This window comes from Ambystoma mexicanum, chromosome 3p (genome assembly GCF_040938575.1).
Source record: "Ambystoma mexicanum isolate Mex_15411 chromosome 3p, UKY_AmexF1_1, whole genome shotgun sequence".
In the NCBI taxonomy this organism is placed as follows: domain Eukaryota; kingdom Metazoa; phylum Chordata; class Amphibia; order Caudata; family Ambystomatidae; genus Ambystoma; species Ambystoma mexicanum.
In genome coordinates this window covers 738,245,984-738,262,888 of record NC_090925.1, presented here as the reverse complement: position 1 = coordinate 738,262,888, position 16,905 = coordinate 738,245,984, and the positions used below count along the sequence as shown (strand labels likewise).

At 50.9% G+C, this 16,905-nt stretch overlaps 1 protein-coding gene across 1 annotated transcript in view; it reads right to left on the bottom strand.

Annotated features, from left to right (window-relative positions):
• SRCAP (Snf2 related CREBBP activator protein) overlaps nt 1-16,905 on the bottom strand; it is a 2,075,623-nt gene that overhangs the window by 1,088,331 nt on the left and 970,387 nt on the right. The gene's annotated exons all lie outside the window — the stretch shown is intronic.

Below are 16,905 nucleotides of genomic sequence, written 5' to 3'. Positions count from 1 at the left end.
GAGGGGTTCCCCAAAGGGCGAAGATCTCTTGAAGGACTTCCTGAGCTATCTCCCACTCGTGAGAGACTGTGCTCTGCCTGCTCAGAGCGTCCGCTGTCAAGTTCTTCTCTCCGGCTAGGTGAATTGCCGATAGAGAGATTCCTTCCTGAATTGCCCAAAACCAGAGCTGCATCGCCTCTCTGCACAGTGGTAGTGAGCCTACGCCTCCTCTTTTGTTGAGGTAGTGCATGGCCACTGTATTGTCCGTCATTATTAGGACGTTTCTTCCCCGTACAGACGGCAGAAAAGCCTTCAGCGCTAGTCTGATGGCTCTCAGCTCCAACAGGTTGATATGTAGTCTGGACTCCGATGGAGACCAACGACCGCTGATGGTCAAGTCGTTGGCGTGAGCTCCCCACCCCGTGAGTGAGGCATCCGTGACTACTGTTATCTCCGGCCATGGTTGCCAAAACATTTCTCCTTTCAGGATGTTCTCCCGACAGGCCCACCACTGAAGGTCTCGGGCTACTTTGACCGGGATCCGAAGGAGATCTGTCATCCTTCCTGAGAACTGTGACCACTGAGTTCTCAGTGCCCACTGGAGGGATCTCATTCTCAGGCGAGCCTCCGGCACGAGGAATATGCAGGATGCCATGAGGCCTAGCAACCTCAGAAAGTCGTAGGCTGGGAGATATTGGGCATTCTGAAATCTGATGACCATCTGCAGAATATCTCGAGCCCTCACCTCTGGTGGCAAGGCTTTTCCCAGGGAAGTGTCCAGGACTGCTCCAATGAATTGGAGTCTCTGTGATGGTATCATCTGTGACTTCTTTAAATTGAGGGAGAAGCCCAGCTTGTGAAGGAAGTGGCAAACATAATCTAGTTGTCTCTGAGCCTGTTCCGAAGATACAGCTCTGATCAACCAATCGTCTAGGTAAGGGTAGACATGAATCCCTTCCCTCCTTAGACTTGCAGCCACAACCGACATTAGCTTGGTAAAGACCCTCGGGGCGGAGGTTAGCCCAAATGGCAGAACTCGAAATTGATAATGAGAGCTGCCAATTGCGAACCTCAGGTATCTCCTGTGCCTGGGATGGATCGGCACATGGAAATAAGCGTCCTGGAGGTCTAGAGATACCAACCAGTCCTGAAGCTGGAGGGCCTGAAGGATCTGAGAGAGAGTCACCATCTTGAACTTGTCCTTTCGGAGGAATTTGTTCAATTCCCGTAAGTCTAAGATGGGTCTCAGTCCTCCGTCCTTCTTCGGTATTATGAAGTAGGGGGAGTACCAACCCTTGTTCCTTTCCGCTACAGGTACCAGTTCTATGGCACCTTTCTCTAGCAGGTCTAAAACCTCCTGCAAGAGGAGCGGATCTGGAAGCTTCAAAGGGTTGTTCCCCGGTGGATGACTCTGAGGGATATGTAGGAAGGGCAGGCAGTAACCTTGGGCTACTGTCTCCAGAGCCCAAGCATCTGACGTAATAGCCTGCCATTCCGTCAGATGGTGAGTTAACCTGCCCCCTACTGGTGTTCTGTGAGGGGAGACCTCAGAGTGGTTTTGAAGCGGCTGATGCAGTTGCCGAAGGTAAAGTGGCTCCTGCTCCTGCGGGTGCGGCTTTCTTTCCCCTACCCCGTCCACCACGGGTAAATCTTCCTTGGCCTCTTTGAGCCGGTCGTCCCCTGCCCCTTCCATATGAGGAATAGTAACGAAAGGACCGTCCTCTCCACGATGATCCCGAAGGACGAAAGGTATTCTGACGGATAGCAGCTCCCAATGACTTGGCTGCTGCCTTGGACGTTTGCAGTTTCTCCAAACTGTCATCCGCCTTCTTTCCAAAGAGGGTAGAACCGTCAAAGGGCATATTCAAAAGCCTGGTCTGCACGTCAGAGGCAAAACCAGACTTCCTCAACCACGCATGCCTGCGGATTGTGGTACTTGCCGCCATGGCCCTGCTGATACTGTCAGCAGAATCTAGGCCAGTTTGTAGGGTCTCGCACATCGCATCTTTACCATCCCTGATGATGTTTAAAAATGCGTCCCTTTCCTCTCCTTCTTGGAGGCAGTCAGCCGCTGATGAAGCGCACTCCCAAAGGGTGTGGCTGAACCTAGCGAGCGTACAGGTCGCGTTAATAGACTTTAACGCCATGCTACAGGCAGAAAAAACCTTCTTAGCCATGGCATCATATTTTTTGTCATCCCTATCCTGCGGAGCAGTGGGGTATGCAGATGTGCTGCCTGATGAGGTTGCAGCCTGTACAACCAAGCTCTCAGGAGTAGGGTGTTTTGACAAATATTCAGGGTCAGAACTAGCCACCCTGTATTTTGTTGACAGTTTTTTATTTACTGCCGGGATAATTTCTGGCGTTTCCCAGTTTGTCAAAATCCTTCTCTGTAGAGCAGAGTGAAATGGAACCACAGGATCCTCCTGTGGGCCCTTGTCCAGTATGTCAGTGAGGTCATCCTGCTGAAAGGCAGGAGAAGGTGCAGACCAACCCATAAATTCTATGATTCTAGACATCAGAGCTCTATATGGAGTCTCCGCATGTTCTCCTGGGTCTGGTTTGATAAATTCTGCTTCAGGAGAAGTGTCCAAGCCACTAGCTTCCTGAAGTGCATCCTGAAGATTTTTTAATCTTCCTTCCTCAGAGGCGAAAGTCTCTGGCTCTGGTGATGTGGTCCTCTGTAAATCAATATCTTGGTCTGAATCCTCCCTTTCCTCAAAAATCGAGGTTAAAGGGGGATACATTGGTTTTTGGAATGGTATAAACCCCATTTCCAATGCAGAAGGAGCCATCATCACAGGCCTTGAAAACGTCGATGTCGTCGACACCGACGTGAAAGTACTCGAAGGCGCCGTGAAAAGCGTCGAGAAATGTGTACTAGGCCTCGAAGAACTCGAAAGGATCGGAGTCTTGCTCGAGAACGACGTCGACGTTCTCGGCGTCGAGTCGGAGGTCTTTTGTCTAACCGTTGGCTGTGGAGTAGCCGTGGTTCTTTCCTTCACCGGCGTCGATATCGGCGTCGACGTCGGCGTCGACTCGATCGACTGATGCGCCGATGAATCCTTCGACAACGGCGTCGATGGCGCCGACCTCTGTTTCGAAGGAGTTTTCGACGATGGCGTCGATGATGCTTTATCTCCCGATGGCTCGAGGCGCTTTCGGGTTGACTTTTCCGCCGGGTACTGCGACTCGCGGCGTTTAGATTTTTTGGGTTTTTTACCCGGGGTATCACCCTCAGCTGTCTTCGAGGGGGACGAGGCCGCTTTCTCGAAGACGCTTAGCATCTTTTTCCTGAATTCCTCCCACTCAGCTTGCGAGCTGCGTTTTGTGGGGCAATGAACTCTCTCAGGAGAACTCGACGAAGATGACGAAGGGGATCTCCTACGTCTCTTCTTCGAGTGTCTCGATGTCGACGAGTGGTGGGAGCCACTTCGTGATCTAGATCGAGAGTGTTTTTTATGGTGAGGAGACGAACGTCTCGACTCTACCGAAGAAGCTTTCGAGGAAGTTAAAGTTGACCTACCTCTCTCGAGCTTCCCCCTACGCTCCTTCAAGGCTTTCGCCGTCATGGAAAGGCATTCCTCACACTCCGAACTCTGGTGCGTGATTCCCAGACACCACAAACAGACCCTGTGAGGGTCCGTCAACGACATTTTCTTCCCGCAGTCTCGGCACTTTTTGAAACCGGACCGAGGGGTCGTCGGGTCGGAGGAGGATGCCATCGATATCGAGGTAAATAGTAGTTATTATATACGTTATCTTGACGAGAACTGAGCAACGGTGTTCCGAGGCACAACGAAGCGCGGAAAAACGGAACTGAGCAACGGACGCTGCGCGCGGCCTTTATAGGCAGGATGACGTCGACGTCGGCACGGAGGCCGTCGAGGGTCATCGACTCGGCGATCATCGACGCGCAGCGCCCTCTGGCGAAAAAATTTTCCGAGGCCAGCAAAGCTGAAGGATTTCTATCTAAGATAAGGAATACGTCGGAGGACACAATCCCTTCGAAAGTAGTGTTTTGTAAAGGTGTGTACAGAAATCCAGGTTGCCGCTTTGCAAATGGACTCATGGGGAACATTTGCAATTAATGCTATGGAAGCCCCAGTGCCTAGAGTAGAATGTGCTCTTGGATTGAAGGGCAGTTCTCTATTAGCAAGAGTGTTACAGAGAGTGATGCATTGGACAATCCATCTAGATATAGTGGATTTAGAAACTACATCTCCTTCTCTTCCTGCCGCCAACTAGAAAGAATGTATTAGTCTTTCTCAGTGGTCTAGTTCTTTCCATATAAAACATGACCGCTCTGCGCACATTAAGTGTGTGTAGGCTTTTTTCTCCCAAGTTTGATGGGTTTTGAAAGAACGTTGGTAGCTCTATAGACTGGTTGACATGGAATTTTGAAATGAATTTCGGTGCAAACCTAGGGTTCGTGCGTAGAACTACCTTATCTTTATGAACTGTTACAAAGGGATCTAGTATAGAGAGCGCTTTTAGTTCACTTACTCTCCTAATGGAGGTGATAGCTATTAAGAAAGCAGTTTTAAGAGTGAGGTTCATAAGTGTTGCTTTGTGCATGGGTTCGAAGGGGGAGCCCATTAGCCTGGTCAGTACAACATTCAGGTCCCATCCGGGAGCTGGGTTAGATATAGGAGGGTGGATCCTCTTCCCACGCTCCATGAAGGCTTTGATAACTGGAACTTTCCACCATGATACCTTATGTTGAGACGTAGCGTATGCGGAGAGTGCAGCTAGGTGAACTTTAATAGAATTAAAGACTAATCCTGACTAACAAGTGAGTCAGGTATAGAGCAATATGTGTGGGACAGCAGTCAACGGGGTTGATGCCTTTAGCCCTACACCAGATGACGAACCGTTTCCACTTGCTAGAGTAGCAGAAACGAGTGTTCGGTTTCCTTGCCTCTCTAAGGATGTCCATGCATCTCTGTGGGAGCTGAAAATGTCCAAATTCTATGACCTCAGGAGCCAGGCTGCTAAATTCACGGTCTGTGGGCATGGGTGCAGCATTCTGCCCCTGTCCTGTGACAGCATGTTGTACGGGCAGGGTAGTTTCACCGGTGGAGACAGGGACATCTCCATCAGGTGAGCGAACCAGGGTTGCCGGGCCCATATTGGGGCCACTAGTATCATGGTAACTGGTTCCTGGTGCACTATCTTGTTGAGAAAGGGAGTCGGGGGGGGGGGGGGGGGGGGGCGGGGAGCAGTGGGGGGGCGAGGGGCGAGCGTAAACAAATTTCCCTGACCATGTTATCCAGAGACCGTTCCCCTTGGAGCGGTTCTGGGGGTACCTGGAGGCGTAATCTTGGGATTGGGTGTTCACCAGAGTCGCAAACACATCTATTTCTGGGAAGCCCCACTCTGCGAAAACTTTGGAGACAATGTCTTCTTGTAATCACCATTCGTACTCCGCGGGCAGAGGGAAGTCTCTGCTGAGTTCGTCTGCCAGAAGATTGAGTTCCCCTGGTACATGTTGAGATAACGGGAACATGTGTTTGAGAGCCCACTTCCAGATGTTCTGGGACAGCTTGGACAGTCCTGGAGACTGAGTGCCCCCTTGATTGTTCAGGTAGTACATGGCTGTGGTGCTGTCTGTGAGGACCAGCAATGTCTTCCCTTGAAGGTGTGTCTGGAAAGCCTTCAGTGCTTTGAAAACCGCCAGTAGTTCCAGCAAGTTTGTCTGTTTGGACGCTACACTCGGAGTCCAAACTCTGTGTGCAGTCTGATGGGATAGGCGAGCACCCCATCCTGTGAGGAACGCGTCTGTGGTTAGAGTGGCTTCCACTGTGGGGGCGGTGAATTGTTTCCCTATTACGAGGTTTTCCTTCGACCACCACTGCAGAGAGAGAACTAGGGCCTGCGAGACCACCACTAGATCGTCCCGTTGTCCGCTGGCCTGACACCACTGGCTGTTGAGCCACTCTTGCATTGGACGCATGTGAAGCCGCGTGTGAGGTACCAAGTAAATACATGATGCCATTATTCCTAGCAATCGCATGGCTTTGCGTACCGTCACCTCTCGACCGGCTACATATTGAGGGATCTGAAACAGCATATTTTGGACCCTCTCGTTAGAGGGGAAGACGAGGCTGTGCTTTGTTCGAATTAGAGCCCCTAGGAATTGCTTGACCTGGCTGGGGTCTAGGCTGGACTTCTTCTCGTTGATGGAGAAGCCCAATTGGAAAAAAAGGTCCAGTCTTTTGGGTATTTGAGAAGCATATCTCGTAAGAATCCCCCGTTATGAGCCAATCGTCGAGGTAAGGGTATACTGGAATGGACAACCTGCGCAGGTGGGCCGCTGCCACTGCCAGTACTTTCGTGAATACCCTCGGCGCTCACACTATGCCGAAGGGGAGCACTCTGAACTGGTAGTGTTTGCCCTCTATCATGAACCTGAGGTATTTTCTGTGCGCTGGCAACATTGAAATATGAAAGTATGCATCTTTCATGTCCAGTGTTGCCATGTAATCCCCCTGTGAGAGCAGGGGAATTACTTCCTGCAAAGTCAGCATTCGAAATTTTTGAGGTTTTACAAATTTGTTCGCTGGGTGAAGCACTAGTACAGGGCGCATGGTTAAATCCTTTTTAGGTACAATGAATTACACTGAATAGATACCCTCCTTTACCTGTGATAGAGGCACAACCTCTATTGCTCCTTTTTCTAGTAGCAGTTCGACTTCTTGAAGGATGGCGAGGTGCTCCGGTTATAGGAGTCTTCCCCTTGGGGTCTGAATGCAGGGGACTGACTGAAGTGCAGTTATCGCGGGATATGGTTGACAGTACCCAGCGGTCTCTGGTTATTCCCTTTCATGCTGGTAGAAATGATGTTAACCGGCCCCCGACCGGAGATGCATGGGGGGGACCCGAACCTTCGGGTGATTTGGTGTTGGTAACCGGGGAGCCACTAGGAATGGGGCCCCGACCTCTTCCCTTGCCACAACTTCAGCATATTGTGCACTGGTACCTTGAGTGGAGGATCTGTTGCCTGCTGAGGAGTACTACTGTTGGTGGTGGTTTTGTCGTTGGCCACGAAAAAAGTGTCTATTGCCGTAACCTCGTTTATTAGGAGGTCTAGTAATCTGGCCTAGAGTGTTTAGGGTATCAAACTCCTTAGCTGTCTCCAGTGCGTCATCCACCACCTTACCAAACACGTTTGAGTCCTCAATTGGTTTGTTGATGAGGGACGCCTGGGTTTCTGGTTTAAAACCCGAGTTCCTGAGCCAGACATGACTCTTGAGAAGTACCCCCTGGACCAATGACCGGCCAGCCGTCTCTGCAGCATCTAGCGTGTTTTTAATGATGCTCTGGTTTACCAGAGTACATTCTGTCACAGTGGCTAACAAACGGGTTCGTAAGGGCTCAGGGACTTCGAGGCCTTCACGTTACTTTCCCCATGGGGCATCAGTGTAGCTTGCCAGCAAGGTATTGTTATTGGCAATTCTGGTGGAGAAAGCTGCTGAGGATGTAATTCTTTTTCCCAAGGCATAAAGCTTCTTTCCCTCCTTGTCAGGGGGTGCTTCGCTAGTAGATAGCGGAACCCCTGTCCTTTTTCTTGTGGTGGTTACTACCAAGGAATCCGTTTGTTTCGGCGTCTCCCTGGCCTTGTGAGCGGGAGTCGGCGACTCTCTTGCCGTCTGTCTCTGAGCGTCAGTGGAGACTATTCTAGCCAAGCTTTAGACTAAACTGTCCGACGAGGGCTGGTCATGCACGATTTTCGGCGGTGCCGGGACATTTTTGCCGATAGTCGCTCTCTTACGAGGCGTGTCGTCTGGCGTTTTGATGGTAGCGCCCTTAGTTGTGGACAGCCCAGTCGCTAGTCGCGCATGCGGCAGCGGGGAGGGTTTGCGACCCTTACGGTCGACAGAGGCTGCCGGTAGATCCGGCGTCTCCGTTGGCGCTAGGGCTTTCTTCGAGTTAGTCGAAGTAGGGCCGTGGGTTGTGTGTTTAGTTTTTTGCTTTCCGTGTGCGTCGGCGTAGCCGGGGTGTACAATCCCCATAAGTAGGGCGTGAGCCTAACCTGTCGGGCCGGGGACAGACGCGGAGGAGTGGGTGCGCTCCTTAGAGAGGTCAACAACCTCCGATACGGAGGTAGCGTTATCACTGTCCCGCCTCATCACATTCGGCAGCGGTAGCGGCGGTTGAGGAATCAGCCTTTGACATAGCGTAGGCTGCCCACCTTTTGACCCTGCGGTCCTTTAAAGTCTTTGGGCGAAGGAATTTACAGGCCGTACAGCTGTCCTCGTTGTGGTCGAGGGGTAAGCAGCGGTTACACTGCTTATGCTTATCCTTCCATGTGAATTTGCCCTTACGAGGGCAAAATCTAAAAGGAGTCCTCTTCATAGCTGAGGATACAAGAATAAGTGATAACGACCCCAAAGGAAAGAGGGGTTAAAGAGAAAGGCATTCTAAAAAGGAAACAGAAGTGTCGCCACAACCCCCGCTCTCCCTACTGTGTACGCCGGCGAGGCCGGGCCACGTGTTCGGCAGCGCCGATGGAATCGACTCCGTCGAAACCACCACCGAAGATCTTGACTCGGCAGGGAAGTAGCTTAGCCGTCAAAGGAGGGCTGGAGGCGTTTAGATTTAACAATAACTGACAAAAAACGACCATGGGTCGAATAAATGGTAATGGCAATGTCTCTTACGAGCTCCACATAAGGCGACCAGTATTCTGGGTGGAAAAAAACAATCTGAGGCACCTCGACGCGTGAGGGATTTTGGGTACACTACACGTCACTATAGGGATAGTATTACAGACACGCCTATGTCGACGTCCCCTTTTCGACTACAAAAAACAAGATGCAATACTCCACAGTGACCACTGGATGTCAGACTATGCACAGCATGTGATTCTAAGCAGATTAACAAACCTCAGAAAGGTGGTTATATGAAGTAGGTGCACCAACACATTTCTAGTTGAGAAGCAATCTAGAGAGGGCAGTTCTAACAAATTTAGCCAGAGTCAATAGGCCTAAGCCAGAGTCAGTGGTACAGGGCAAAGGGCCCAGGAGCAAAATGTTCTTGTAGCTGCAGTCAAGTCTTTGGTTAACGATTCAAAAAGGTGGATGCAGAAGGTGAAATACAATGTTAGAGGATAGGGGCAGCCAACCCAACAGGTAGGTAAAGGATTTACAACACCTTTAGCACTACCACGTGAAAAGGGCGGTCTGGCGGAACTATGTACCTTGAAATGTAGAAGAGGCTCCAGTGGTGGAGGTTGTTCCTGGCAGTTCCTGCAGTTCGGGTGATCCGGCAGAGGAAAGGGGACTCTCGTCGTGGAGGAAGGTTCGAGTTACTGCACTGCCCAGGAATGAAACCAGCCGCGGTGCTGCCCAACGAATAAAAGGTACGCTCCTTTAAATCGCGGTCCGGGTGGACGGGTGCCTGGCTATCCGGTCTCTGAGTACAGGGTACTGGCGATTCGACCAAGGCAGGTCCAGGAAGGCGATTGGCAAACTGGTTGGCCCCACCAGCTCAAGGAAAGAAGGCCCTTGCAGATGAAGATGGTTTCTCGTCGTGTGGAGGAAAGTGGTGAGACGCTACAGCAGGGCTTCACCGGTGGTTCAGTCGTTGCAGATGTCTTTGGCTTCTCTCCTCTTCGGCTTTTTAGTTCCAGTGGCGACGTCTTGCTCTTCCAGTCCTCAGGACCCTGCTTTTATGCAAAAAGATCCACATTCATACAGCCTAGTTGTCGCTCACACAGTGGAGTGGTCTTCTAGGCGGGAGACCCTCCAGCCTATCAGGGTAGAGTGCGACATGGGTTGCTGAGGCAACCCTGTCCAGGGGTCCTACTCCCCCTCCCACACAATGGACCCTCCTCAGACTCAGTGGCACCGAAAGGAGGGCTTCTTGGCAGAAGCCCACCAAAAGGACGAACAAAGGATCCTCGACCTAGGTTAGGAGTTTAGAGAAAGACACGAGAAAGAATTTATATTAAAGTTCTAGCAAATAAAACCTACCGGAGTAAAGTTAATATTAAAATAAACCGGCGGTATGTTAGAGGCTGTCAGTAAATGTGGTAGCCTCGAACAATGGGAAAATCCCATAGGGAAATATTTGCGGTCGAATATTTTTGATTGTACCACTGCCACCAGCCAGAAACGTTTGAGAGAGGGACTGTACGGTACCCTCTCGAAAATGAACATAAGGGCAAAAACTATTAACCCTTGCCAGTACCTCCATAGTAAGATGGGTCGTACTGGTTTTGTTCATAAAGATTGACTAGTAAAGTCAATGGGGACTTTACATGCCCTGGGGGACAGTAGTCAGTCCCAGGGTATGGAGTCTATGGTTGGGGGTCGCTACAACACCCGTGTCACTGCACGGAGGGTGCTGTGTAATACATGTGGATAAAGATGGTGCCTATGCGGGTGAGATAAACCCCATAGACGTTAAACACAAAAAATAGCCTAGAACACACATAGCAAATATGCCTAAGAGTGGGAAAAAGTCACTCTTAGCAGGAGAAAAGGAGCAAAAAATAAACCCTTCAAATCCAGCAAAGCTGCTGGGGGACTCTATAGGTAAGGGAAATTAGCCATAAAATGAGAATTCTCCCTAACATGGAGGCGTGAGATGCCTCCTCCTCTTCTTGACTGGCGGTTCCCCCGGTGTCAACGGGGTGGCCGGAACTGGTGTCGAGGGTGGAGGGGCCCTCGACATCCTCCTCTATCTGTGACACCAGCGTGTGGAAGGTCGAAAGGATTTCCAGTGAAAAATCTTTCAGCGGTAGCTGGGGAGTAGGCGCGCTGGGCCCAAGGCTCTCGTCGTCTCGGGGTCCTTCGTCGTCTCAATCGACAGTAACCCCGTCGTCGCTGCCCCTGTCGTGGGGTTATTCCCAGACGTCCCCCTCGTCATCATCATCCCCATGGATGGTATTTACGGAAAGGATCTCACCCTTTTCAGACGAAGAAATGTCAGTTCCTTGGAAGCCTTGACCCCCCCCACCCCTCTTCGGTTCCTGAGGGGTCGGTTTCGGGCTTAGGTCCGGCACCCTCTTCTCTGGGGTCTTCTGAACTGGCTTGCTCAAAGCCACCCTCCTGGGAGGAAGCAACAACCTGGCCATCGTCGGGGTACCCTGGCCCAGTTCTGCCCCTACGGCCTTCAAGAGAGACACCACAACCTCGATGAAGGGGGACGATTTTGCCGGGGGCACCTGGGCCTTCAAGGAAAGGCTGGATCCGTGGTCTTGCTTGGCTTTCTCCTTCTCGGCCGGGTCGGACACCTTGTCCGGTTTGGCCTTCTCCGTCGAGGGTAGACCGGACACTGTACCCTGCTTGACCTTCTCAGAATTCCCTCTCCGCTTCCCGGGTGTTGCTGACTTCCTCCTGGATGAAGAACCAGAGTGGTGACTGGAGATCGATGACGATTGCGCCTTGACCGTTCCGGGACCAGCAGCAGCAGCGACCCAGACAGAAGCAAACATGCAGTGCTTGGCATTATGTTGGGCTCCCACGGGTGGGGCACCCTCAAAGGACTTCTAAGCCCGCTCAGGTATGCTGGATCCGGGAGAGGCATGCCCCTGGGTACCACCCGGTGCAGAGGCCTTGGCCTGCAGCCACGACTCCAACCGTTGGTGTCGATCCTTCATTGTGCGCTTTGTGAAGCCACAGCAAATCACTCAATGTTCTTCCTTATGCGTCGGGTGCAGGCAATACAGACACTGGGAATGTTTGTTGTCCATGTACACATTCCGCAAACCGCAGTCGGAGCAAAGCTTGAAGAAGGAAGCGCCATCCTTCTCGTCCGACATGATCCACGCAGTGTAGGCCTGAAGAACTTCTGGAAGCTTTGAAGAAAGCACTCAACAAAATCAGCCCTTGAGGGGTGCTGAAAAGAGCCGAAAAACGGATTCCTGTTAATCGGAAGGATAATGGATGGGCTCTATTGACAGAAAAATAGAGTTTTTCCTATGAAAAAGCAAAAAAATGCAGAAAAACTCGAATAGCGAAACACGAGGACTCCCAAAACTTGAACATGGTCAAAATCTGAAGATGGCTGCCAGAGGAGGGGCGTAGGTAGAGGGCAGTCATAGGCTGGGAGCAGTATGACCAAGAGCTCAGTGAGAAAGACAGTTTAGAAACAAAACTGAAACAGTTTTTTCTTTTACCAAAGATTCCCAGCCTGACACCAAGGAATATTCATGAGCATGTGAATCCATGTCAAACCCATTGCTGGAGTACTGGATTGAATTTTGTCGCCCTTAGCCAAGCCATCCATCTCATGTCGGTGGCGATGCAAATGGTCCGACCTGAAGTGTCAATGTGGGCCACCGAGAACTCAATTATGTCTTGTGCCACGATTTTAGCCTCAGCTAGCACAGCCCTGAGAAAGGACCTGGCTGTTCATAGGGAGCTCTGGGAGGAAATTGGCGATCTCCCGAACTTCTGGTTGACAGTGGCCAACATGGCATCTCCATTGGCCTGGCGGAGGAGGAGAGTGGTGCTGGAATGAATCTTCCCGAAGGCTTCCAATATCTTTTCCTTCTTTCCCAGTAGTGCTGAGCGGAAGTTGCCGAAGAAGATTGTGGCTTGGAATACAGTGATGCAGCTGCTATTACCGAGGAATGTGGTTGGGGTTGCACCGACAATAAAGGGGGTCCCCTTCCGTTTGCCTCCATTTAGCGTTGAAATGGCCATTGGTAGGCTGGGTAGTGTGTGGCTTACGCAACCCTTTTTTGGCAAGCGCTACTACAGCTTTCTGAAGTGGGATTCCCGTTCTAGCAGTAGGGCGTAGCGTGAGAATGACAGCAAGTAACCCCGTCTCTGGTTGTTCCACCTGTGGCTGCGGGATTCCTAGGTACGCAGCCAGGCCCGCCAGCCGTTTGTGAAAAGCTTTGTCTGACGATGGAGTGTCCGGGTCCTCCTCGTCTGTGTCCACTGTTGTGTCCTGCGGGTGCAGGGGGAGCCGGAGAAGTGCTGTGTTAGGGAGAATTCTCAAAAATGTGTTAATTCCCTCCACCTTGGAGATACCCAGCAACTTTGCTGGATTTTGAGGACTTGATTTTTTTACCTGGAGAGAGTGAGACAATGTTTCCCTCATGTATTCTAAATGCAATTTTATACACAATGTTTCTTTAGGTTATGGTGTCTAACCAACTCCATAGGCATCTTTTACAACTGTGTCAAAAAGCACCTTCAGTGCAGTGCCACAGGGAGGTCTTCCAGATTTCCCAAGGTTTAAATACCTTCTCTGGGATCAACTAATGTTTCCCAGAACAGTAAAGTGAAATTGACTTTACTTGGCATTGTAACTTTCTAGACCCAGCTCACAGTATTTTACAATAGAGTGCTAGAGGGGTTACCTAGTATCCCCTTGGTCTAGCTTAAGTAGCACATTATATGTTAGCCTTTCCTCAACTGACTGGCTGGTGGCAGTGGTTTTGCTTTGAACTACCTTGGTTTGCATTTACCGCGACCATTCGCGGATCCGGTAAAGTAACCGCGGGAGCCATCTTTTTCAAAATGGCATACAGGCATCTTTGTAAAAATTATGCCTGGTCTTTTTTCGCCAGGTCTTTGTGGGAAGGTCCTTCTAGTGAGTTTCTCTGCGCGCCACACCAGGTTTGGTCTCTTTGTTCATTTCCCCTTTGGCAGGGCTTCTGAGAGAAACACGCCTCTGGTGCCCGAGTGTCTGGGGTAGACCCAAATGCACTTTGTGGTGATTGGCTGGCTGACTGTCCGGCAAGGAGTGACAGCTAGGCTGGAATGAATGGGAGAGAACTAAATAAAAGGCGAGTCTTTTGGCTTGGAAGGCAGAGTCGACCATTGGACGAAGGAACCGAAGAAGAGCTTGAAGAGGATGCCTGCTGCAACTCCTCGACCATTGGTTTGCCAGGTGAAGCCCTGCTGCAGTGACTACTTGACAAATTCTCATCGACAGAGAAGCCCCTGCAAGGACGACATCTCCCTTTGAGTTGCTGGGACCAATCAACGCCAAAGTAAGCCACCTGGGCACCCATCTCTGAGCTGGTTGAATTTCCCTCTGAGTTGCTGCAGGAAACGTATAGCCAGGGAGAGGGACACCAGATTGTGTGTGTTACTTTTAAGCTGGCCTAAAGCTTTTGGAAGATCCTCGGGACTCCCACGAAGCAGGACTGACCAAGCCTGAGCCCCCTCAGCAGAGAGCGGGACCCCAGAAGCAAGGACAGTCCACCTTGACAGGAACCGCGCTTATCGCTATTTGCTGTGCTGCCAGGCTGAAAAGCGAAACAGCCACTGAAAGTGAAGTTTTGACAGTGCAGGAGTCCCCCAACGTCCTCCCTCTTGCCCCCATGACTGAGGACCAGGAACAGTGAGATCTGCAGAGCTGCTCAGGAACAGAGGTCATCAGCTGCATCTTTTCTTTTTTTACCAAGGTACTGTAAAATAGGTCTAAGAGAATTTACCTCTTACTGTAGAAGTGATTGTAACTTCCACAACTCACAAGTCTAATAAGCGTGTGGCCCTATATTTGATTCTTCTTTTCATCAAAGACTCCTAAGAACTTGTGCAAAGACTTTTCCATTTATTTACCTGAAGTGCTGCATCCTATACAAAGACTTTTGCCTACTGACTTTGATTTAGCCTATTGAATTGAAGGACTCTTCTCTTGTTATTTGAAAGTATTTGCCCTGCTTAAGAATATTTGTAATTTCTTGTGTTCTAATAACCTTTGCCTGTTACCAACTTTTTAAGAGTGTTCTGAATGCCAACAGTAAAATATTAATGTCCCCAGCACCCTTGTTATTGAAGTCACCTATGGGTGTAGGTTGTGTCTGTGGGCCACCCCAAAAGGGTCTTGTCTGATTCAGAAACTCAAAGTGTACAGTATTGAAGTGTATTTGTATGTTACTAGTATATTGCTCCCTTCTAAAGAAGGCTTTATAACTGACTGATAAACTAATGATTGTTTATGCAAGAAACCTTGAGTGCAAGAGTTTATTTGAATACCTGTAACTGTGAATCTTTGTGTAACTCTACTACAGCTCACATTTCCCATCTTGAGATAAGCCTGGCTGCTCAACACGCTACCAAAACTGTATAGTACAAGCTTATACCAAAGGTTGGGTTGCCTATACCTGTAGTCATAATTGTTTGTAGTGCTCCCAGAGGGTACTGCATTCAAACTGTGCCTAACATGCTGGGCGCAGGCAGAGGTGCCGTGCTGAGAATCAGTGCCGGAGGCTGCTGAGGTGGGAGAGCTGGGGCTGTTGTGACTGGTAATAGCGTGGGGGCAGAGCTGCACCCAGGGGCGGTGTGGCCGTGGGTGCTTGCGGCAGTACAGAAGGGAGCATGTCCCTGATCACGTCCCAGAGGATGATACCCATCTGTGGTGATTGCATAAGTGCGAGGAGCTTCTTGAAGAACCGGTCTTCACAGGCCGGAGGGGTGACGGATGGTACAGGCATAGGGGTCGGCCCCGGAGGCTGCTGTGTCCTAGGCATGCCCTGTCTCGCTGTACAGGGCAAAGTACACCTGCGCTGAGAAGTGGATGGATAGGATGTGGACCAAGTGCAGGCGTTGACCAATCCCTCCTGGAATCACTTTCCCTTGCCTGGTCTCCGAAGGGAAAAAGCGTTGGGTGAGTGGCCATTTTGTCTGGCTCAGTAGCAATTTTGTTTTGCTCTATGCCATGTGCCTGTGCCGCAGTCCCAGCTCAGCAAATTCCACATGCCTGTGTTGTGGAACTTGCTGAGCTGGGACCGGCTTCCACCAGTATGCTGATCGGTGGTGGTTGAGGCCTACCCTGCACCACAGGATGGGGCCTGGTAGGCGGAGTGCCCTCGGCAGTGCCGCTGGTAGTGCTGGGTGCAGGTGCCCACTCAGACATGGGTATGGTGTTATAAGGTAAGGCATTTATAACACGCCTATACACAAGTGTTTCAAGGCACAACAAGGCAAGGGACTGGAAACGGAGGGAAGACAGAGACAACAATCCTACTAGGCCAGGTGACATTGAGATCGTGCAAGTGCAGGGAAGGGGTGGATAAAAGTTCAGGGGGGAAAGGGGAGGGGGCAGTGCAGTAGCCCCTCGGGTTGGGACCTGGTAAGAGAGCCTTGCAGCCCCTCAGCAGTAGCACCGGTAGGATCTTGCAACCCATCGGCCTGAAGGAGCCTCAGTGTTCTTGCTGTTCTTAGGACCAGAGCGGTCCCTCCCGCTTGTGTGCTTCCTTGGGAAGGGGTCACCCTTGCGGGGTGCAGAGGAGAAAGGGCACCTACCTTGGGCCTGGTCTTCTGCTTCACAAAAGCTTTGAGGTCCTCTGGAGGCAGCCACCATCTAGTCGGGTCTTGAGCATGCACAGAGTCAAAACGTTGCACACGGTACAGCCGTCCCCAGCTGAAGTCTGGGCCAAGGCAGCAGAGGCAAAGGGCATGGGTGTTCAACGTTGGGAAGGGACCCTCGCAGGCTGGACACATGCTGAAGCCCGCCGTCGACATGTGCCGGGGAGGAGCATGGCACCAGAGAACAAAGCAGTACCTGATATTGAAAAGAAAAAAAAGACAAGAATAGTTCTCTGGGGAAGACCGCGTGGAATTACTACGCCGGAGGCCGAATCCAGGAGGCTGTTGAAAGTGGTCCGTTCCCGCCAACTCGGAAAAGAGGACTGGGGTGTGGCGCCGGTGGGCAGAGTCAGGGGAGCGCATGCTCACAGGGCCGCACCCTGTGTGGAACTAAATTTCATGGGGAAGATGATTTTTCTGGTGAAAAACATTCCGTCTCCCGTCCCTAGCGAGGGACGCCCATACAGTATGGAGGAAAGGGGACGGGACGTAGGAGTATTCTTTTCCTGTGTATATATAAAATAAACCATTATTTTTAAAATACTTAAGTATCAGTGTTTCGGTGGACCATATGCATGCTAGAGGTTCTTTGTACCCATCTACGGTCCTCTGCCCTCCTAAGATAAGTCAGACTGCTCTGGCCACA